At 37.3% G+C, this 25,312-nt stretch overlaps 1 long non-coding RNA gene across 1 annotated transcript in view; it reads left to right on the top strand.

The window, feature by feature from the left end:
* LOC139031108 (uncharacterized) overlaps positions 1 to 25,312 on the top strand; it is a 75,844-nt gene that overhangs the window by 30,377 nt on the left and 20,155 nt on the right. Inside the window, exon 2 of the long non-coding RNA XR_011483533.1 lies at positions 20,898 to 20,978. This is a non-coding gene — a long non-coding RNA (uncharacterized lncRNA). The remainder of the gene's footprint in view (positions 1 to 20,897; positions 20,979 to 25,312) is intronic.

Below are 25,312 nucleotides of genomic sequence, written 5' to 3'. Positions count from 1 at the left end.
GGATGATTTAAAAGAACTGATTTGAGACCCAGTTTGGGCACTACAAAAGGAAAGTTGTCAATTATCTTAGTGAATTTCAGCCGTGTAATGTCAAACTTAGATAAACTATTACTTTCCTAGCCTCTCATCCCTTCTCTCCTGCAAGTGGAAGCATAAATTAATGGCTGAACACTTGCCATTTTGCTTCATGTAATTTACATAAGTTTCTGTTTTATCCTAGTGAATTTAGAATTTGTTTAACGTTCAAAATCTGGGAAGAATACTGTTAGGTAATTTCAAAAAAAAGGTGGACTTGCTTTCCAAATATTATTAAGGAAAATTGAAATAGAAGATTACTAAACTTTAAAATTGAAATATAAAGTTCTAATACATGACCAATTTGACTATTTGTTCTTCCTTCTGTAGTTATACAGTTTGACCTTATAAAATCTACCAGTACAGATCTGCTTTAGTTTGTCAAACACATTGACAATTTTCTAAGAGAAGAGTCTATATTGCTATCATGGACACATTAATTCTGTAAGAAAACTTTTAAATCTAAAGAGTGATGATTTTCTTGTGTGTGTGTGTGTGTGTGTGTGTGTGTGTGCATTGTATGCTCAGTAGCTCATGGTATCGGACTCTGCAACCCCATAGACTGTAGCCTGCCAAATTCCTTTGTCAATGGGATTTTCTGGGCAAAAATAATGGAGTGGGTTGCCATTTCTTTCTCCAGGAGATCTTCCCAACTTAGAGCTAAATAACCTCTTGGAAGACATTTTCTTTCATGTAAACATTGTGACAATACTTCAGTGTGACTGTTTTCAAAGTGCTTGATAATAAAACTCTTTGCATATAAATCTACAACATGATAATGTAATATAACATGAAATTTTAAATTAGGAAGTTGCAGTGTCTTTTATGGACAAAAGGACATCAAAGGAAGCATTCTAATTACAAATTAAATGCAGGCTAAAAATTAATCCTAGGTTACATCTGGTTGCTGTGTATGAGGGATAAATATTTAACACAAATTAAACTACTATTTTTGAAATAAATATTTACTTTTTATTTAGGATGACCACACACATGCTTTTCTGTGCTATAGCTACTGAATGTTTATGCAAAATACCAACAGACGTAGACATAATAAAATCTAATGGAAATTAAAGTCAAAAAAGACATTAAACTTCCTTTGTTCAGGAAAAAGTGTTTTTTATAGGAAACATAGCAAAGCAATCTAATCTTACCATGTTTAAATGCAAATTTTATTGAGACAAATCAAAGGCAATGAAAGGCAGGCATAGTAGTTTCTTTCTATTTTAAACTACTTTATTGGCTTCAGCTGCTATCTTTGAATAATGCCAGTCTCTCATACTCAATTGACAATATCCTATGCTCCATCTTCCACTTCAGAAGAGAAGTTTCACTAACATGAAGAATCTTTCCACTACCTTTTCTTGCCAAGTTAGTAAAATAATGAAAAAGACATGTTAAAAAATATATATATGTTTATATATATATATATATATTTAGCTTAAAAATGGGAAACTTTGAGTGCTTTATAGGAATTATATGAACACTAAGTAAAGATAGATTGTTTGGAAGCACTTTTAAAAGTTGCACTCATAAGTTTCAGTTGGTGGAGGAGGCTGTTCACCTAAGGGTACTTTAGGTGGGTGCTTTTACACGTTCTACAATGAGCCAACTTAAGGCTCTAGATGAACAAGGCTCTAGAATTTCACTCGTCTCTGAAGTAAAATATTCAAACTCTTATTTCAAAGATAGATTTATAGGCTTGTATGTAACCTAGCTTGCTCGAATTTCACATGAATATCCAAAACCAGATTAAATTCATATGGTTTTCTGCACGAGATGAAAAACAGCTTTGGTTGCACTACCTTCTTGTGTCTGAATTCACTAAAAGCTAAATCACATAATCCATAGTTAGGGGCCTCTGATGCTTAGGAAGTGTCTTTACTCCTCTTTCTAAGCCCATTTCCAGTCTATAGTATAATTGAAAACCAATTTATGTCATTGACAGAGCAAGAGATTCTCATGTCATACCTTAGAAAATCATTTGGTTGAGAAGTACTCTAATATGACTAAAGTCTTTCTAGTAGTGCATTAATTCACTGCATAAATAATTAATAAAAGTCACTGTTGAACTAGTTAGAGGAAAGGAAGTAAATTTAATCTTGGCATGCATAAATTTCAAATATATGGATTACAAATTGTTGCATGTAGATCAAATAATATAATATTAAATATTACTAGTTTTGAGGCCTGTCATTCACTTAGAAAGTAATTCCCACATGTAAACCAAAATAGCTAATTTGAAATATGTTTATAGACATATGACAGAAAATATATATTTATATTCATATGAGAATCAAACAAAAACCTGCTATTCCTCAGCATTATTTGACATTATTTTACTTTCTATTTACTATCAAAATTCAGAAGTTTCACTTAGTAGGTTTCTGTGCTCAATATCTTTATCATGCAACACAATTACTTTGATATAAATCACAGAAGCATACACACATACACATGTCTTCCATCATCAACCCATTTGAAAATATCTGCACAAGGGCAGTCTTTAAATGTTGCAAAACCTGGTTTTATATTCCCAACAGGAACCTCATTTTCTATCAGAGGTACCTCAGCATTATTATTTCATAGAAAGGCAATCATGATGGCACCTTTAATACCAGTGACTGATTTTCTCTGTTTCCATGTTTCTACACATTGTTAGTCCTTCCCTTGTGTACTGAAAAGGCATATGGCATTAGTCAGTGATGAATTAAAGATCTTCTGTTTCCTTCAAAGGTAACTTTAAGGCCATATATTCATGATGTACAAAATGCTTGATTATTCATTTTGAAAGCCCATTGTATAATTTTCCTGGGATTTTTTTCAAAATTAAAACATTATATAAAGTGTAAACTAGGAAATAAAATTAACTCATATAGCTGCGCAGTAACAAAAGACTTCCACCTTCTATTAAGTTGAAATGATGCTCATTCATGCATTTTATTAGACATACACTCTATCCAGCCTATTTTTGCATTTGATACACTCATCAAAAACTAGAACTAAATATGACATTTGTACTGGGATCCCAGACAAAAGTGTTGTAGAAAAATAATGTCAGAAGCTTAGAAATAGCTTTAGTACATTTATGGATGATGAAAACATTTACAAATACCCTATGTCCAACAGCATACACAAGAGTACCCAGTAACTCACAGTGCTTAGAATTCCAAGCTAAGACTTTCTCTGGACATGTCTTGATCTTTTCATGTGGTAAGTACCTCCAGTACTTTTTAGCTGCACCAACTCTGATGAGACACAGAGTAAATTTGCCTCATGTATTAGGAAATGGCTACTCAGCACTTCTTCAGTTTTCAATTCTGTGCGGTAATTTTTGTAACTCATGGAGCTTCAACCAATATCAAGATTTTGGTCAGCTATTCTCATTTGCTTGCAGCAGAGAAGGTTAGAAAGCATAGTGAAGAAAGCCAAAGAATACACAAAGAATTCTGGTAAGAAAATGAAGAAATCGAGGGCCTAGCAATCTTGTCAGAGTCTAGCTGTGGAGCAATTTCTATGAATGCAAGGGTTTATGTCTATTTTGTTCACTGCTATAACCAGAGTAGAACATATTAGGGATCCAATGGAAATTTGCTTAATGAATGGATGAATCAATATGTACCACACAAGAGCAAACAAAAGACAGAGTAGGTAGTAATAAAGAGGAAGAAGTAAAAGAAGGCAGGAGCTACTGATAGAAAGCAAGCTAATCAGTGGAATATAAATTAAACAGGGATACAAACAGGTGTAAGAAAATTCCAAATTATGAGAGTAAGGAAGGCAATAAAGAAATTGCCATTTTCCAAATTAGGCAGATCCTCAGTGGCTCAATGATAAAGAATCCACCTGCAATGTAGGAGATGTAGAAGATGCAGGTTCATTTCCTGAATCAGGAAGATCCCTTGGAGGAATGCATGGCAACCCACTCCCATTCTTGCTGGGAAAGTCCAATAGACAGAGGAAACTGAGGAGCCTGGTGTGTTACAGTTCATGGGGTCGCAAAGAGCTGGTCACAACTGAAGCGACTGAGCAGGCATGCATACATTTTAAAAGTTTAAACAGCAAATACATCAAAAATATCACTCTATTTTTAGGAATGTTTACTTATTATTTACTCATTTCATAATCACTAGATCAAGTATTAAAATATAAACACTAAGCTTTGGTAATTTGTAAAATTGTTTAGTGTTCAAAATACATTGAATTATTCGACTAGGAAATTAAAATAAATGAGGCATGACAAAAAAGATGTAAACAACTTCCTATCCTAGTCTGCCCATGTCCTGCCATGTGCTTCCAACATGTCACTCTAACTCAACATGGCCTGGGTCAGCTAAGCTTCAGGGTTGGTGTCTGCCCAAACAGTAATCTGATTTATTAATTTTCCTGGCTGGTCTAAATGTTTGGCTTCAAATCAGGTTCTCTTCCTAATTTGTGCATGCACTGTGATGCTTGATTTGCCAGATCCCATTTCTTAATTATTATCCCAGGGAATCCAAAGCCAGGCGGTAGAGTGAGGTGTTGAAGAGCACAAACCCTGGACTCCAATGTGGAATCAAGATCTTGGACAAGATGAAACCCTCTTGTGATTTATTTTTCTGTATGTAACGTGATGATACTAGGGTAATGTGAGGGGCAAGGAGAGGTAATATATGTGAAACACTTAGAAAAATACTTGGAACATAGTAAATACCAAAAAAAAAAAAAAAAGGGAAGAAAGAAAAGCCAATTGAAGGGGCTCCCCACCCATTCCTAGTCCTTGGAATGTACATTTTACCCACTATTCCCACAATAGGAGCCATTTCACGGACGCACAGTGGAGAGAGTAACGTGTTGTTTAGAATACATAGACTGAATATGTGACTGAATCCCATTAAGGCCTTTATATAAACTTCTAAAATTCTGGTAGAAGGTTGGGCATGGTGGGGAAATCTAATCATCTCATGTCCACCCAGAATAAGCCTCCTATGTCAGTTTCCTGGCTAATTAAATCTGCTGCCTACCAGTACGGTGTGGTCTGCCTCTTTTTTTTTTGATCTCTCCCTGCTCTCCGTTTACAGGGGCCAATTTCCAAAGTCACTCCGTGAACTTCTGAAGTTATGAACTAAGAGGGACCCAAGTTCATTTCGTGAACCAAGATGGAGGACCCAAGCCTCTCCATCTTCTAAAGCTTCTTGTTTTCTGTGATCAGTTGTAGAAGGGGAAAGAGAACATGGAAAGAGAAAAATACTCTTCTCAAAAGTTGTGTCCCGGATGCTAAATACTTAGTCTCACGTTTCACTGACCGGAACATATGTATGTCAAGGAAAGCGGAGAAATGTTGTCTAGCTGTATGCCCAGTTTAGAGAGAAAACATAAACTTAATGAACAGTTTGTACATAGACCCTAGAGAACATAGAAATAATGTTTGTGAAGATAAAAGAGAAAGACACACTCCTCCCCAAACCTGAGATTCAAAATCATGTTGACAAAAAATAAACTGGGATATATTCATACAGCTAGACCCAATGAAGCAGTAAAAAGAAATGAACTACAGTAAACATGACAACAGGACTACATCTCTGGGACTATATCAGCAAAATCGCAAGTCCTGGAAGTGATATGTAACTAAGAGAAATAAAAGAAATCCAACACTGCATCCACATCATAAAAGTAGAATGTCTAAAAGGTGGTGAACACAAAATATATAGAATAGTGGTTATTGCAAAGGAAAGTGTGATAGAAAAATGGCAAAGGTGTAGATGGCAGTTATAGGAAATGCCATAGGAAATTTCAGTTGGAGGGTTGGGTGGTGAGTTCAATTCAGACTTTTATTCTTTATAACTTACATACCATTCATGTGTTAAATAATGCATTACAATGTAAAAGGTTAAAGCAAAAAGATCAAAATAGAAAAATCACATTAACATTTGTTTATTAATGAGAATTATCTATTTGTTTAGCACTGAAAAGTGAAGTGAAAGTGTTAATTGCTCAGTCCTGTCTGACCCTTTGCAAGCCCATGGACTGTAGTCCAGCAGGCTCCTCTGTCCATGGAATTTTCCGGGCAAGAATACTGGAGTGGGTTGCTATTTCCTTCTGCAGGAGAATTTCTTGACCCAGGGATCAAACCCAGGTATCCTGAATTGCAGGCAGATTATTCACTATCTGAGCCACAAAGGAAACCCTGCTAATTTAACCAGATTGTTAAAGCTTTAGGACTTGCATTGTGACTTAGTTTAGAAACCTTAAGGTAGGACAAAGCAGCTAATGATACTGCTGTGAATTTCTGGTGTTATATTTCATTTTTGATTTAATTACTGTTATTTTATGATTTATTTTGATTACAACACATTAGTTTTAATATTGAGGTTTGTTAGTACTCTATTTTGAATAACTTGGAGGAAATTGTTTTCCACTCTATTATGCGTTTGAAAATGTAATTTTATTATTTCAAGGAAGAGTTATTTTTTCAGTATTTAAATTTTTAATGGGTTCCAAAAGCAAGTGAGATGAAAATACAGAAGTATGTTTTATATTAAACTCCATTAGTATAATATATTTCATTAGATAAGGAATATTAAAAAGAAAATAAAAAACCTCTTCAGAGCATGTTGTTAAAAACAGCCTATCTATGCACTGGAGAGTCAATTCATATTGGAATAAAAAACCTAGAAATAATCTTTTGGAATGCAAATATGGAAAAATAGCAACAATTTACTAAAATTAATGTTGCCTGGTCTGGGACCCACTTAACTGACAAATCATTGTTATATTCAACTACTGTCCTGTGTCCTCAACTCAGAGACAGAGAATTAAAAGATAGGCTTGGGAGATGTCTAAAATTAGGTCTCCTGTTACTGCTTCGGATCCCTGTTCTATGTATTTAACCTTCATTCAGGATCTATCTAGATGTTGGCCATAGACAATAATATAAAATAGGATCCTGGCAAGAAGGAAGAAAAGATATAAGCAATTCACTCAATCTTGCTTTTCCCTTTTAATATAATGGGGATGCTTCTAGGAATCCATTTAAAATTCAGAATCAGAGAAATATCTCATAATCTAATTAGCAATGGATGATTGATGGAACCATATTAAGGGATTAATGTCTGTGAAAAGCATTTTTTAAAAAAATATTTGATATAAAGCCCAAAATGCTAACATATACTCTTTTACACTTAGTTGTCATTTGGATTTGAGTATTCATGCAGATTATTTAAATATATTATTTTGGCAGAAGTATGTAGAAAAGCTCAAATATATTTGTCTAGAGATGGTCGTGATATTTTGACAAGTTTAGGATGGATAAATATAAAACTGATGCAGAAACTGTGATGCCTGACAGACTTTGGTGTTTGCTTCATTATTGTCATGGAAATTTTGTATAAAAATAAGTTTGACAAGCTTTGTTATGTTTGGTGCAATTGAAAAAGTTGTTTGTATAATTTCTTTGATGATTAACTGACTGGAGTTTTAATGATGCCATTGAAGAGAAAAACAATGAAGCATCATTCCTAGCAACTGGTACCCAGCAGCATAGAAAATGATTCACATTTGGCAAATTTACCTTGAATACAGCTGTTGGATGAACATAAAATTTGAATACTTGGAAGAAAAATGAGATATGAGCCTGGCATTTAAAATAAATTATCAAATGTGAGTAATTGCACTCAGTTGAACCAAAACACTGAACTTTTGGAAGCTGACTCAGCACTTTGGTAATTTCCTTTTAAAAGTTATTTTATGCCTTATGTCTTGGGTGGTCCTACACGGCATGGCTTTTAGTTTCACTGAGATAGACAAGGCTGTGGTCCTTGTGATTAGATTGGTTAGTTTTCTGTGATGGTGTTTTTCAGTCTGTCTGCCCTCTGATGGAGAAGGGTAAGAGGCTTATGAAAGCTTCCTGATGGGATAGACTGACTGAGGGGGATACTGGGTCTTGTTCTGATGGGTGAGGCCTTGCTCAGTAAATTTTTAATCCAATTTTCTGTTGATGGGTAGAGCTGTGTTCCCTCCCTGATATTTCATTTCAGTTCAGTTCAGTCCAGTCGCTCAGTCCGACTCTTTGTGACCTCATGAATTGCAGCACGCCAGGCCTCCCTGTCCATCACCAACTCCCAGAGTTTACTCAAATTCATGTCCATGGAGTCAGTTATGCCATCCAACCATCTCATTTTCTGTCATTCCCTTCTCTTACAGTCCCCAATCCATCCCAGCATCAGGGTCTTTTCCAATGAGTCAACTCTTTGCATGAGGTGGCCAAAGTACTGGAATTTCAGCTTCAGCATCAGTCCTTCCAATGAACACCCAGGACTGATCTCCTTTAGGATGGACTGGTTGGATCTCCTTGCAGTCCAAGGGACTCTCCCCTACTATTTACCTGGGGCCAAACTATGGTGGTGGAGAAGGCAATGGCGACCCACTCCAGTACTCTTGCCTGGAAAATCCCATGGACGGAGGAGCCTGGTAGGCTGCAGTCCATGGGGTCTCAAAGAGTTGGACATGACTGAACGATTTCACTTTGACTTTTCACTTTCATGCATTAGAGAAGAAAATGGCAACCCACTCCAGTGTTCTTGCCTGGAGAATCCCAGGGATGGCGGAGCCTGGTGGCTGCCGTCTATGGGGGTCACTCAGAGTCAGACACGACTGAAGCGACTTAGCAGCAGCAGCAAACTATGGTGGAGGTAATGAAGATAATGGTAACCTCCTTCAAAAGATCCCAGGCATGTACTGCCACAGTCCATACCCCCAAACCCTGCAGCAGGCCACCACTGACCCACGCCTTCACCGGAGACTCCCGGACACCCACAGGCAACTTTCCTGTGGGGTCAGTGTTCCTTTCTCCTGGGCCCTGGTGCACAAGGTTCTGTTGTGCCTTCCAAGAGTCTATTTCCCAGTCCTGTGTAAGTTCTGGCATCTCTATAGTGGGGTTAATGGCGAACTCCTCCAGCAGGACTTATGCCTTACCCACACCCAGAGCCCCTGTCCTTGCAGCAGACCACTGCTGATCCGTACCTCCAAAGGAGAAGCTCAAACACAGTTCTGTGGGGTCCCGGGGTCCTGGTGTGCACAAGGTTTGTTTGAGCCCTCTGAGCGGCTCTGGCAGGAATAGGGTTTGATGCTAATTGCGAATTCATCCTATTGTCTTGCTGGGGCTTCTCCTTTGCCCATGGACGCGGGATATCTCCTCACAGGCGCTCCATTGCCTACCGTTTTACTGGTTTTTTTCTGACCTTGGATGTGGGGTATCCCTTCATGGCTGCTCCAGTGAAGCGCAGGTTCCAAATAGGAAAAGGAGTACACCAAGGCTGTATATTGTCACCCTGCTTATTTAACTTATATGCAGAGTACATCATGAGAAATGCTGTGCTGGATGAAGCACAAGCTGGAATCAAGATTGCTGGGAGAAATATCAATAACCTCAGATATGCAGATGACACCACCCTTATGGCAGAAAGTGAAGAACTAAAGAGCCTCTTGATGAAAGTGAAAGAGGAGAGTGAAAATATTGGCTTAAAGCTCAACATTCATAAAACTGAGATCATGGCATCCGGTCCCATCACTTCATGGTAAATAGATGGAGAAACAGTAGAAACAGTGGCTGACTTTATTTTCTTGGGCTCCAAAATCACTGCAGATGGTGACTGCAGCCATGAGATTAAAAGATGCTTACTCCTTGGAAGAAAAGTTAGGACCAACCTAGACAGCATATTAAAAAGCAGAGACATTACTTTGCTGACAAAGGTCCATCTAGTCAAGGCTATGGTTTTTTCAGTAGTCATGTATGGATGTGAGAGTTAGACTATAAAGAAAGCTGAACAGCAAAGAATTGATGCTTTTGAACTATGCTTTGGAGAAGAATCCTGAGAGTCCCTTGGACTTCAAGGAGATCCAACCAGACTATCCTGAAGGAGATCAGTCCTGGGTATTCATTGGAAGGACTGATGTTGAAGCTGAAAGTCCAATATTTTGGCCACCTGATATTAAGAACTGACTTACTGGAAAAGACCCTGATGCTGGGAAAGATTGAAGGCGGGAGAAGGGGACGACAGAGGATGAGATGGTTGGATGGCATCACTGACTCAATGGACATGAGTTTGAGTGAATTCTGGGAGTTGGTGACAGACAAGGAGGCCTGGCTTGCTGCAGTCCATGGGGTCACAAAGAGTCGGACACGACTGAGCGACTGAACTGAACTAAACTATGCTTTATGTATCCACATAACATCAAAGGGTTATAAAAACATAACTGGTTATAAAAACATAACCAGTGCTATTTTTTTTCCATTACATGAAGAAGGATAGAACTTTAAAGTTTTTCCTGAAAAAATCTATATCTTGATATAGCGATTACCAACTCTTGATTTACCTGTTTGGGTTCTTGATCTGGCTAGATCTACTGGGTTGCTACTCCACATAGCAACCGTGTAACAATAATGTAATTATTTGAACAAAGTCTAATTTCTAGAGCCAAGAAATTAGCCAAAGAGAAAGAAAGTGAGAATGTCTGCAGGATGGTGGTTGGACAGAGATGGAAAATCTTGTCTGTTGGTTTTTCACCTTTGCTAATAAAATGGTTGCTCAGGGCCAGTTATCCAGAGCCCATGGTCTGTGACCTTAAACCCAATTGACATAAATCTCTCCATCAATAATAATTATGGTAATATTTAGAGGGGAAAAATAACCCTAATACTTACAACTGTCCAAGAGGACTACTGGAATTTGCAAGATTATTACATTTTCCCAGAGTTTACAATAAGATAAAGAAGGCTTGTTTAATGTGACTTCTTAATTTTGATTTCTTCCTTGTGCCTAGTGTTTATTGGAGCAATTATATTCCATCAAGTGAGAGAAGAGAGGTCTTTTAGGACCTCAGAATGGTAAATCCAAAATAAATTTTGCAACCTTTTTGAGGTCCTAAAGGGTCGGGGAGAGAACGCTTTGATTATTGCATTCTGGGAGTAATATTGTTTCCATAAACTCAGCTATACCCTCTTCCAGCAACACAAGAGATGACTCTACACATGTACATTACCAGAATGTCAATGCCAAAATCAGATTGTTTATATTTTTGCAGACAAAGATGGAGAAGCTCTATACGGTTGGCAAAAACAAGACTGGGAGCTGACTGTGGTTCAGACCATGAACTCCTTATTGCCAAATTCAGACTTAAATTGAAGAAAGTAAGGAAAACCACTAGACCATTCAGGTATAACCTAAATCAAATCCATTATGATTATACAGTGGAAGTGACAAATAGATTCAAGGAAGTAGATCTGATTAACAGAATACCTGAAGAACTATGGACTGAGGTTCATGACATTGTACAGGAGGCAATGATCAAAACCAACCCCAAGAAAAAGAAATGCAAAAGGGCAAAATAATTGTCTGAGTAGGCCTTACAAATAGCTGAGAAAAGAAGAGAAATGAAAGGCAAAGGAGAAAAGGAAAGATATACTGATTTGAATGCAGGGTTTCAAAGAATAGCAAGGAGAGATGAGAAAACCTTCCTCAATGATCAGTGAAAAGAAATAGAGGAAAACAATAGAATGGGGGAAGACTAGAGATCTCTTCAAGAAAATTAGCAATACCAAGGGAACATTTCATGTGAAGATGGGCTCAATAAAGGACATAAAGAAACAATATGGACCTAACAGAGGCACAAGATATTAAGAGGTGGCAAGAATACACAGAAGGACCATTAAAAAAAAAAAAAAGTTCATGACCCAGATAACCATGATGGTGTGATCACTCACCTAGAGCCAGACATCCTGGAATGTGAAGTCAGGTGGGCCTTAGTAAACATCACTACAAACAAAGCTAGTGGAGATGATAGAATTCCAGTTGAGCTATCTCAAATCCTAAAATATGATGCTGTATTAAAGTGCTGAACTCAATATGCCAGCAAATATGGAAAACTCAGCAGTGGCCACAGGACTGAAAAAGGTCAGTTTTTATTCCAATCCCAAAGAAAGGCAATGCCAAAGAATGTTCAAACTACCACACAGTTGCACTCATCTCACACACTAGTAAAGTAATGCTCAAAATTCTTCAAGCCAGGCTCCCACAGTAGGTGAACAATGAACTTCCAGATGTTCAGGCTGGATTTAGAAAAGGCAGAGGAACCAATGATCAAATTGCCAACATCCCTTGGATCATTGAAAAAGCAAGAGTTCCAGGAAAATATCTACTTCTGCTTTATTGGCTATGCTAAAGTCTTTGACTGTGTGGCTCACAGCAGACTGTGAAAAATTCTTAAAGTGATGGGAATACCAGACCACCTTATCTATATGTAGGTAAGATCTGTATGCAGGTCAGGAAGCAACAGTTAGAACCAGGCATGGAACAACAGACTGGTCCAAATCAGGAAAGGAGTACGTCAAGGCTGTATATTGTCACCCTGCTTATTTAACTTATATGCAGAGTACATCATGCAAAATTCTGGGTTGGATGAAGTACAAGTTCAAATCAATATTGCCAGGAGAAATATCAATAACCTTAGATACAGAAGACAGCAGAAAACATCACCCTTATGACAGAAAGTGAAGAGAAACGAAACAGTCTCTTGATGAAAGTGAAAGATGAGAGTTAAAAAGTAGGCTTACAGAAAGATAAAGATCATTACAGTATACTAACACATATATATGGAATTTAGAAAGATGGTAAAGATAACCCTATATGCAAAACAGAAAAAGAGACACAGATGTACAGAACAGACTTTTGGACTCTGTGGGAGAAGGCGAGGGTGGGATGTTTCGAGAGAACAGCATCGAAACATGTATACTATCAAGGGTGAAACAGATCACCAGCCCAGATTGGATGCATGAGACAAGTGCTCGGACCTGGTGCTCTGGGAAGACCCAGAGAGATCAGGTAGAGAGGGAGGTGGGAGGGGGGATCGGGATGGGGAATACATGTAAATCCATGGCTGATTCATGTCAATGTATGACAAAAACCACTACAATGTTGTAAAGTAATTAGCCTCCAACAAATAAAAATAAATTTAAAAAAATACACAATTATTAAAAAAAAAAGTAGGCTTAAAACTCAAAATTCAGAAAATTAAGATCATGGCATCCAGTCCCATCACTTCATAGCAAATAGATGGGGAAACAGTGGCTGACTTTATTTTTCTGGGCTCCAAAATCACTGCAGATGGTGACTGCAGCCATGAAATTAAAAGACACTTGCTCCTGGAAGAAAATCCAAGACCAAACTAAACAGTATATTGAAAAGCAGAGACATTACTTTGTTGACAAAGGTCTGTCTAGTCAAAGCTATGGTTTTTCCAGTAGTCATGTATCAGTGTGGGAGTTGGACTATAAAGAAAACAGAGCGCCGAGAAATTGATGCTTTTGAACTGTAGTGTTGGAGAAGACTCTTGAGAGTATCTTGGACTGTAAGGAGATCAAACCAGTCTATCCTAAAGGAAGCCAACCCTGAATATTCATTAGAAGGATAGATGCTGAAACTGAAACTGCAATACTCTGGTCACCTGATGGGAAGAACTGACTCATTTATAAAGACCCTGAATCTGGGAAAGATTAAAGGCAGGAAGAGAAGGGGACGACAGAGGATGAGATGGTTGGATGGCATCCCTGATCATGGGACATGAGTTTCAGCAAGCCCTGGGAGTTGGTGTTAGACAGGGAAGCCTGGCGTGCTGCAGTCCATGAGGTCACAAAGAGTCAGACATGACTGAGCAACAGAAATGAACTGAACTGACCTCATCTATTTCATTTCATTCTTTTTGACTAAATTTTTTAGGCTTTAACATATTTACCTGCTGATGCAGAGTAAATAAAATGATTTTTAAATTTTGTCAGTAACTTCTTTTCACATTTTCATTTTTTAGAAATACAGATATAAATGTTGACAATATAAGAGATCATACAAGGTTTGCATCAAATCCAGGATATATGTTTAAGTTACTGAAGATGAGCATGTATTGCTAAACCTAAACTTTGATAGGGTTTGATTCCAGCATCAGGAAGATCTCTGGAGGAGGAAATGGCCACTGAATTCAGTATTCTAGCCTGAAAAACCCATGGACAGAAGAACCTGGTGGGCTACAGTCCAAAGGATTGCAAACAGTCGAACGCGACCGAGCGTGGACTCACAATGCCAATTTGGTGCCTAATTTGTATGCTTGGGGGTGGGGGTGGGTGGGATTTATCTTTCTACTGTTTATTAGGCTTTTTTAGTTTCAAAACAGATACAAGCGCTGGTTTAACAATGTGTGGTATTTGTTTTAATGATTCAAAACTATCTCACAGAACTGGAAGGCTAGGTATAAATTTAGTTCTTAGAAAACATTTGGGAATAGGAAGGGAAGGTATTATGCCTTTATTTGTGTCTTCTTCAATTTTTCTCTCTCCCAGAGATAAGCTTACTCTTATTTTCTTGACTATATGATATAGAAAAACAAATAAAACACTCATGAACAGCACATGCAATAAAAACAAACAAACAAACAAAAAACCCCAAAGCATCCATGGCTTCTGATGAATACTGAGCTGATATGTTGCATCCTACAGAGGACTTTTCCTTCTAGGTCCCAATTTTAAATTCCAACACTTCAGCTGAGAATAGCTTGGGCTAAGAGATCATCTTGGGGGAATGGAATCAGATGGTCCCACCTGTCGTCATGAGAAAAACAAGGTACAGTTTTCAAAATAGCTGCCAAGACTAACCCCTGCCATCCTGTGGTAAAAAAGGGAAAGAAAGTGAAAGTGAAATGTTAGTCTCTCGGTCTTGTCTGACTCTTTGCGACCCTGTGGACTGTAGCCCACTAAGCTCCTCTGTCCATGGGATTTTGCAGGCACAAATACTGGAGCGGGTTGCTATTTCCTCCTCCAGGGGATCTTCCCGATCCAGGGATCAAGCCCAGATCTCCTGCATTGCAGGCAGATTCTTTACCATCTCAGCCATCAGGGACTTAAAAGCAGCCTCCAAATGAGGGTGACATGGAGAGACAGGGCCAAGTGAGTTTCTCTGAAGTATAAATAGTGTATTTGAAGCTCCAAAATCATTTACTTAGAGAGACCAATGAGTTAAAAAGGAGTCTTGCTGTGCCCCTTACATACATTCAGTACTGGAATGCTGCACAATGTATCAACCATTTACACTGATTCCTTTGAGAAGCTTCAGAATAACAGCCACCTCTGTATTGATCTTGTCATGTTCGGTTCCCTTTCTGCTGACTTCACAGTTGATTAACAAAGGATCACTGCCAACAGCCTATGTGGTGACCACAGGGAGAGCCCCAAGGATGGGGGGCACACCGTGTTGGATTGTGGTGGCCAAGACATCAAGGCGTTTCTTTCTAAGTGAGTTTGAATGAAATCACTGGTCCTGACATTAGAGACAGTTCAGTTGTAGCCGGCTCTGGGGCAGCCGCTGTGGACTGCAAAGGCAGAAGCATTTCCCCAGAGACCAGACAATACCTCTTTCTGCAGAAATGATCAGTAGAGATACGCCTGAATCAGTACCAGCTACGGCTGGACCAACAGAACCACGGGTTATGAGGAACAGTAAGAAGTGATATTTTAGGTCTGAAATGGCTTCTAAGACCACTTTCAATTTTCCCTAGATTTCCTATATATTTTAAAAATAAACCCTGATCATCTGAGCATAACCAAATGTGATTCTGTGCCTTGGAACTTAAAAGAGCTGAAGTGACATACTTCTCAAGACAGAAATACCGACAGTGAGTGGAACAGAAACAATGTGGAGGTTAACAGGAAATAACTTTGAAGGGGGTTTTATTAGCAGCAATAATGAAAAAAAGTGGTAGTAATAACAAAGGCAATAATACTAGCTACTTTTTATTGAGTGCTATGTTCCCATGGAAAGCACTTCACAGTTATTTCCTTAAACTAAACAGCACAGTGGTCCTATGAGGTAGGTTTAACTGCTCTTCTTCTCATTTACAAATGATGAATCTGAGACATAGAGAGGTTAAATTTTCCAAGATCCCATAGCCAGAAAATGCTAAAGCCAAAAATGTGACTACAGAATCTGGGTTCTTAACCACTTGGCTGAACTACTTCTCCTGTGGGATTTAAGAGAGATATATATATAGTATTGAGAACAGATTGTAATTTCTTTTTGAGAAATCAAGTAAAGTATAACATAAAGACACTCACACAGAGGACTCCCAGTAGCAAATATGTGGTTACCTTTCCACATAGTTTCTGAAATATTTGTCCTTAGATACTAATCCCAAAGTATTTCGACATCTGGCTCAAATTACACATTTTACTTTATCTATAAAACTGCACAACGTTATGTCATTAGCACCAAGCAAACATGTGTTCTTCATTATGTTTTATTCTATTCATATTGAAATAGTTATTAAAATAACATGACACAGTTTCTCTGTTCTCTTTATTTGTACTATTTTAGGAGCAAATAAAATGTTTAATTGTTAGCATGAAGAGGCATATTGAAAACTTGGGGAATCTTATTCTCTTATTTTGTTTTTGCAAATTATCAGCTATGATAAAATATTAAAATGTTGTAGCCCAGATTTTATTAAAAATAACTCCCACTCTAATAAAACTGTACTTTCAAGTGTAACAGTTATTAAGAGAAGTTGAAGAGTTTTTTTTAAAGAATAGCTTGTCTTCATTCACCATTTTCGGAATCTTAACCCTGTGGCTTGCTTCCTTTTTTCTAAATCAAAATGTCTCTTTTTGAGGTATTTGATGTTTTATTCTGACATGCCCACCTCTTTGACTGCTCCTCTAACTCACTCTACCTTAACATAACTGTCTTTCAAAGCACAATGTGTTTTACTATAGTTTTTGACATTTTATATTCATCCAAGAAAACAATGTGTTGCTTACCATGGTTTCAAACATTGCATGTAGTTCCAAGGAGTCTGTGTCCTAGACTAATGCTTCCTAGATTCACTTCTCTCTCCAGTTACTAGATTGTGACCTTGGACAGGAAATCTAATATCTTCTTAGTTTTTTTATCTGTAAAATTTGGAAAGTCATAACCCCTTCCCCCTGGGATACTGAGAGGACTAAAATGAGATAATATGAGATAATAAATACATAGCACATCGTAAGTATTTACTCAGTTAACCTGGCTGTTTATTTCAGCCCCGTCCTCTCAAGCACACTCCAAATCTGTATTCCTCCCACTTTCCTGATACAATAATTTGTAGTTAATAATATAGACAATGATTAGAAGTTGATATAATTTAAGAAGAGTAGTGGAATGATATTTTGAGTCCAGGGGCAAGAGTGACTGACAGATAGTTGCCATGGTTATTTAGGATTAGGATGAGGGAGGGTCTGCACTGAGAAATGGTAGTAGACATGGGTAGAATGATCTTTTGGACTGTGAAGAAAATAGGACCAAGAAAGAAATACAGTGCAATACCAACTACAAATAATATCTGAAAGAAGCGCCCAGAAAGCTAATTGAGAAAGACTGTCCAGAACCTGTTCAGAAGAAAACTCTTGAGATACTGTTTCATGAGACACTAGTTCAAGGTAGCTGGGGATGAAGGCTTTTAAGAACTGGAACGTAAAGCAGTCTAACAGCTCTATATGTCGTTGAAAGGAGAAGATCCCAACTTGAATGTGTGCCTTGGCAACTTGGGGACACTTGAAATTTTCTGAGACTATTTTCCACTTGACTAGTTGAATTGGAAGCCATATACACTGCAGTGAGTAAAAAAACAAAACAAAATGAAACAAAAAAAACAAAAAAAAAGAAACAAGAAAACAAATGAGAATGGAAATATGAAATAGAAGGAGGAAAATCCAGAGTTTAAAAACTTGGCTGTGAAGGGAAAAGTTGTAGTTAGAGCAGATTACAGGTATACAAAGATCAGGTAAAGATGCCTTGTGTGTTTGTTTATTGGAGATGATGAAAGGTGGAAATGTTTACTTTTTGAGAGGAAAGCAGTAATAGAGTTACAAATTTGGAGCCACAGATGAGTTAGAGGATGACCTATGAATCAACTATGAAGCTATCAGGGCTTCCCTGATAGCTCAGTTGGTAAAGAATCCGCCTGCAATGCGGGAGACCTGGGTTCGATCCCTGGGTTGGGAAGATCCCCTGGAGAAGGGAAAGACTACCCGCTCCAGTATTCTGACCTGGAGAATTCCATGAACTATACAGTCCATGGGGTCGCAAAGAGTCAGACACGACTGAGCAAATTTCATTTTCGCTTGTGAATCAACAGCTATGATAATAGAGGAGATGGGAAAGGATCTCCTCACCCAGAAAGCCAAGCATTAGATTTGAGAATGATGTGACATCCCTGCAAATGAAAGAAGGTAGAATGTAATGCTTGATGCGAACACAGCCAAGCGTATAGGCTGAGACAGAAGGAGAGTGAAGCAAAGACTTTTCTTGTGATAAAGCACTACTGCCATCACCACCACCAAGATGACCACCACTCCAACTACTATCACCACTAGTACTGATACCAACACTATTCCTCCACCCCTCCTGTCCTTTTCCCTCCATAGTCTTGTTCCTATTCTTCTTGGTCCCCTTCCCCTTCTTCCTATCCTTTCCCCTCTTCTACTCCTTTTTCTCCTCCTCCTTTTTCTTCTTCTGCTATTCTTTTTGAATAAAAGGAGAATCCATGGAGTGAAACAACCACAGATATGCGGATGATACCATTCTAATGCTTCCATTTCACTGCTCTCACTTCCTTCTGAGTTCATGTGGTCATACCTGCTTAGAAGAACCAGAGCTGCATAGAAATTCACTTGAGAAGGGATCTGAAAATATTATTTTTCTATCTAAATTACTCATTTGTTTTTAGTTCAACAGCTTTTGCATTATAGGAAACTTCACTGGGGCATAAGCCTTTCTGTGGCCAAATTGAGCTAATAGGTTTTGTTTATTTTGTTGTTGTTCAGTTGCTAAGTAGTGTCCAAAGAAAGCAGTGAAATGGCAGCAAGTGTATTCAGGGATGCTCGGTCTTTTTGAAAGCATATGGGCAGTGGCTTGAGGGGTTGATGCTTTGTGTTTAGCCCTAGTGGAAATCCTAGTACATGGTTCCTAGTATCTGAGGGCCTAGTGCTATGCTAAGTAGTGTTGGAGCGTTCATTAGAAGATTAGTTTTTCTTAGCTTCCATTGTTGCTAGACTTTTTGGAGATTCTTCCAATTCACTAACCTTCTACCTAAAGTAAGCTGGAGGAAAATAAGTAAAACACAGATGCTAATAATGAAAATGGAACATATTTAGGCTAAAAACTACATTTGGGTAAAAGGAGAACCCCAAATTGGTTCCTAGGGCCATGGGGATGGAACAGAGGAAGGCCAATGTCTAGAAGAAAGAGGACGTGAAAGAAGAGAAAGAAAAGGCAGAAAGCAGTGATGGAGAATGTATGTGTTGTAACAGAAATATCAGTGAAAAATTTCCAGATCCTTAATATTAACTTATGCTGATGATGAAAGCAGGCTGGCTTTAAATTTGAGGCTACACACTATTATAGTTTAGATGCAGCATCCAGATACCAACTGGGTCACTTCTATTCTGCATTACCTCCTGTGGTGTCAAATGTCTAAGTACCTTACCTCATTCACTACTGTGCTGTCTCAGTGACCCAGGACTCTGCAAAGATGCTTACTCTTGTTTGAACAACAGCAGTTCAAGTGTAGCCCAATCTTCATCCTAAATACTGTATCCCTTAAGTTTTACCCATTTGGTAATTATTCTCAAACATAAATATCTTTGAGACTAATCTATAGATTCATATGTCATCATGTTAGAGGAATAGTCTGCCTTCATTATGTATGCCATCCTATACTAGCATCCTTCTGTCTCTTTAGCAGGACTTTCTCCTTTCCCTCCAGCAATTTTGAATGTCTTTCCTTCATGGAGCTGCCTCTTCATATTCTCCAGGAAGTGTTTCAGGATTACTCCAGCAGGAAATTTCTATAATTATCGACCTAGAGTGTAGCACCTACTGTCTGATTCACTTTTTCCTTAATTTATAAACATAGGTTGCTTTTTCTTTTTTTTTTTTACTGTTTCATTTTTTGATATATCCTCTCATCAGTTAGATCTTAAGCTCTTGAAGAGCAGGCATAAACAATTCTTTGACTTTCTTTGATGCAACAGATTCATAAATAATAAATGAAATGCAATATCAATGACAAAACAGTCCATGGACATGGAACTCATCATGACTACTATAAACCCATAGGCCAGAAGCATGCTACATTTTTGACAACTGTATTACCAAAGAAATCCCAAACCTTTTTCTCAATGAGGTATAAGAGTTTGGTTCACAAAGCAATCTCTAGGCATTTAAAATCACAATGGTAGGAGGTGGGATGAGATGGCATGCTCTATAGGTGAGTGTGCTATACAACCCCCAAGAAGCCTCAGTGCCCACCTCAGATATGGCCAGGAGATATCAGACAAAGAAGATTCTCCCAGGAATCAAAGCCAGGGCCTCAGAGGAAAACAAATAGAGGGTAGTCCTTGCAATAAGTGCATCAGGGCCTATCCCACTGGCTAATCATAGAATTTATGCCACTGCCAGGGCTAAACCTCAAAGCTATTCCTATTAGGTAGCAAAGATTATCATGCATTTCTCACTCCCCTTATTGTATTTTAATCTACAGGCCATAGGAGCCACAATGAAAAATGATATATACAGATCTCGATTTAGCGCAAAGATCCTGGGACTTGAGCTCTATGTAGAAATTCTCTGAGACACTGGGATTGTTTCCTATGAGGGAGGGTTCTGCTTCTTCCATATATGGAAGGAAAAGGTGCACAGTGATGCTTGGGTGGGCAACAACTCAGCTGATTGCCTGCCCAATGTTCATTCTCTTTTTCTTGCCAACAGAATACTGGGCATTGTGCCCAGATGAAGATAGAGATAAGGGTGCAAGTTGAGATTTAAACAGATGTTGTGTGAAGATTCAAGGTAAGTTTTCTTTCCTCCCTCTGTGCATCTTGCTTTCTGATGTCTCTAATGAGAATATGATAATGTGTCAGGAGTTCCCAAACCACTTTCAGATTTGTTGATTTGCTAAAAGGACTTACAGAACCCAGAAATTCTTGTTTTCATGGTTTATTAAAGCAAATTTATACAACATAGAATCACAAAGGGAAACGATGCATGGGGCAAAATCTGGAGGAAACCAGTCTCAAACTTCCCAAATTCTGTTCCCAGTGGAGTTGAAAAGGATGTGCTAATTTTTCTAGCAACTGTGTGTGAAAACACAGCAGCATTTTTTTATCAGGGAAGTTTACCTGTGCCTAAACCTAGGTGTCTAGGTTTTCATGGGGATCAGTCACAAAAAACATGCAATATGCAATACCTGCAGGATTTACCAGTCCCTCCAGAGTCCCAAAGGAAGGCAGGTATTCACCATATTCTCATTTGTACAACTTATCTAACAAAAACTGATACAGTGTGGTGAAAGACTCCAAGCCTAGAAAACACTCTTACCAGAGCATTCAAAGACTTCAATTCCTAGGACTGGTCAAGGGCTAATCTAGTCACAAAGACAGACCCACTGCTGGGAATAGGAAAAGCTTGAGCAACTCAGGCCTGCTGAGTTAACTCTTTCCTGTGCAGATGGCTGGTACACTAACAGCCACTGATTTGGGGAGTAGAACCTAGGGCTAACTTAGATGTCTTTGTGGATCCACTAATCCAACCCTAGCCTGCTTAGCTCATCATCTCTTTGTGTGTGTATGTGTGTGTTATCTGAGAGAGAGGAAAGAGAGAAAGAGAGAGAAATCTACCACATACATGAAAGCTATTGTTAATATTCATCTTACTGACTGAATCCAATTAACTGATACTAAAATGAATCCTCAAAAAAAATGAAATAAAAAAAATAAAATGAATGCTCATGGTACTTTATTTCCTTTGCTTAAAAATTACTAGTGTAAAATATTCTTTGAATAAGGTTTTATTTATTGATAGTTATCACTGTTACAAATTAATGACATTTGAATTTTCTAGAAAGCATTCTATCAGTACAGTCTTCTAGGACTCATGACTACTTGCTTTGAGTTGTAAGAGAATAGAACAAAGACCAGGAGTTACTCTATGAGAAATTGTGAAAAGCTCAAATTTTCAAATTTGCTTTATGGAGCAAGGCTGGCTAGTGATGACTTCATCTAAAAGAGAATAAAAATAATGATGTTTATATGATCCTGAATGCTCAATCATTATAATCCACTCTATCTCTCTCTCTCCTTCTTTATTACATACTGCAAGTTCTGAGGTTCTGCTTTACTTAGGGAAGTTTGATGACTACAGTGATGATTTGTCTGTGTCATTTTCTCATTAATATCATTGAATTTTAAGGCAACTATAAAATTCAGTCTCCAGTAAATTGTCTATATCTGGCTCCTCTTCCCTTAGACTCTACTCTGTAAGTAGGATCATTTTGACTATGAGCTCAAATGACATTGGAAATAGCTCAGGAAAAAAAGATTTATGGACTTGAATTTCCTTGGTGAGCAATGTTGATAGGGTCCATTCAGAGGCTGCAAGCTATTTTAAATAATTTTTCAAAAAGAGGTTTATAAGTAACCACAATAAATAGATAATAAAGAAAATGGGTTGTCATACCCAATAACAGCAGTTCATAGCATGCATCAAGGTAAATATATTAACTTCAACTCTTAAATATGCATTTTAATATTTGTAGAGTTTTTCTTTCTGAATTGCTCTTCTGATATTGATCATCTTGTCTGATTTTCTTTAGTTCAAATGTGTTCTGTTGAGCATAATTAAGTCTGATTTTAGAGAAGGGACAACAAAATTTCCATAAAATGATGGAAAAATGAAAAAGCAACCTTATATTATCTATTAGTTGAATATTATCCATAAATTAGTTTGAAGACAATTAATTATCTTCTATTTTGAAGCTCGACTGCCATGCCATAGAAAGATTATTATCTTTAAATCTAAGAAATGTTTTGTTATTGCACCTAAAATCTTAAATAACAATAAAAATTGTCTGCATCTAAAAATGAAAAGATCTCAAATATATAAACTAACAATAATGTTTTAAAAAAATAAGGAGATATTAGAGAAAATAAAAGTTTCTCAGTTAATATTTTTAAATAAATGGAATACCAGGTGGTTGAGACATTGTACCTCTCAGACTGGGTATAACTCACCTATGCTTTTGACAATTTCTTCCAAGCTAGTTATTAATTCTGGGTGAATGTAGGCAACCAGAATATAGCTTATTAAACTTCAGAAAAGCACACTCAGTTTTTTCACATTGCTCCACAGACTGTGGACATTGACTCTCTGAAAAAAAATTAAGTAAAATGTTGTCATTGCTTCTCTGAACTGGTAACATAACTATTTTATCTACCAAGTGTCTTTCTAAATGTTCATTCCACTCATGATACAATTCTCATCTTTTTACTCATTCTTTCTTTTAAAAAATATGCTTAGTTTAACCATGCTCTAAAAATGAGTTATCCATGCTTCAAAAATGTAAAACCTGTATTTGAACAACCTGTGTTCAACCATAACATTCAAAGAAAGTTTTGTGCAGAGTGCATACCTCACTTTGTGGAGAAGTCAATAAAAGTTGAAAAAGAATGGAATAAAATGAACTGCAAAATATGACTCAGTCCTGAAATGGCCTGGTTCCTCAGAAGATGTAAAGGTCAAATTATAATGTCATGCCAATATATTTTGTATACTGTACAAGTGTACTGCATTTAGAGAAACTAATTTGTGTGACAAAACTTGTGGCAAGAACAGAGATTGGCACAAAAATCAATACACTCATGCATCAGGCACTGCAATTAATAATACAGATGAAGAACTGGGTGAATTTAGTCCAATTTTACTATGAAGTCAAACTAATATTTGTCTAAGAACAGCATGCCCAGGAAAATGCAGAAAATTATGAGCTATATTTTACATTATTTTAGTGCTTATTCAGGCTCAAAAATAACAATTGAAAGATGTTTCTAACCTTCACTTTTATATGTCAAGAACAATGCTTACATGGATCTGTAAATTAGCCAGGTTTTACATGGCGTGAGCATAATCGGGCCATCATGTGCACAGTGAGGACTCACTCAGCATGTATATCACACTCCATCATCCAAACCCAGCTACAGCTCTTTCCCCTGGGACAAGATTTATTTTCATACTACATTTCACAAATAAGGAAACTGAGGCATAAAATGATTAACCTGTCTGGTGTAGGTCACAAGGAAAATCAGTGTCAGATATCAAATGATGACATAGCAGATGGAAGCAGGATTCAAGACCATCAAGTCTTTAATCTCCTGGATTTTTATTTCTTGTGTCATGTCACCATGGATATAGTTGCTAATGTACATAGGCTAAGGGATATTCTGTCAGGATGATTTTTCCCATTTCCTCAAAGAATTGCAGCTATGAGAAACTAACTTCAGTCCCAAGAATAGCATCCTGAGGGCCTGGGGACATGTGGGTATGTACACAAATATTGCATGTGCATTTTTCAAAGCTAAAGGAAGTGTGTGAAAAAGAAAACTTACCTGTAAACCTAGGGGATAAACTTCTTTGTGTGGATAGGCAGTCATTATGACCTTGTCAGTGGCCATCCGTGAAACTGGAATATGTAATTAGCCATAAATATAACTGCTGTATGTTCTGAATTGTCTAGACCAATCTTAATTTAAAATAGTTATACTCTTTTAAAAAGATTGTTTATCACATATATAAACATGTGATTTATTAACATGTAAATGCCCTTTTGAGATATTCCATTTACATAAATGCATAAATATTGAAAATGTATTTGACAGTCATTATGCCTAAATTGTAAGTTTATTATCAGTGGAGAGGGCTGAAGTCAGGGAAATTGTATATTGTATTTTTTAAACTCCCAAATATATTTTAAGTGCTTTGAGTAAAATCAGGACAGCTTCAGAGAGAAAATAGAGCCACATGAAAGGCAATTTAAAGAGATATGAGTGGTAATAAGAAAGAATTGCCTCGGTGATTCTTTTGCAAGATATTGTGTGATAATTTTATTTAGCATCTGCTGCCTCTTAAAATATGATATGATGTCAGAAATAATAGGACCCATACATTCCAGGAAAAAGATATTCAAATGCAATATGTTACCAAAAATGGTTCTGTACTGAATTTGAAAACCAGTTTAGGGACATTGTCTTCCATATATCACTGATAATGAAATTTTAAAAATATTCATGTTCTAAAATTTACATATGTATATAATTTTTCTAAAAACAATCTATACATATATAATATGAATA

Source organism: Odocoileus virginianus, chromosome 25, assembly GCF_023699985.2.
Source record: "Odocoileus virginianus isolate 20LAN1187 ecotype Illinois chromosome 25, Ovbor_1.2, whole genome shotgun sequence".
Lineage (NCBI taxonomy): Eukaryota > Metazoa > Chordata > Mammalia > Artiodactyla > Cervidae > Odocoileus > Odocoileus virginianus.
Note: the sequence above shows the minus strand (reverse complement) of the source record. Positions and strands in the feature narration are given on the sequence as shown.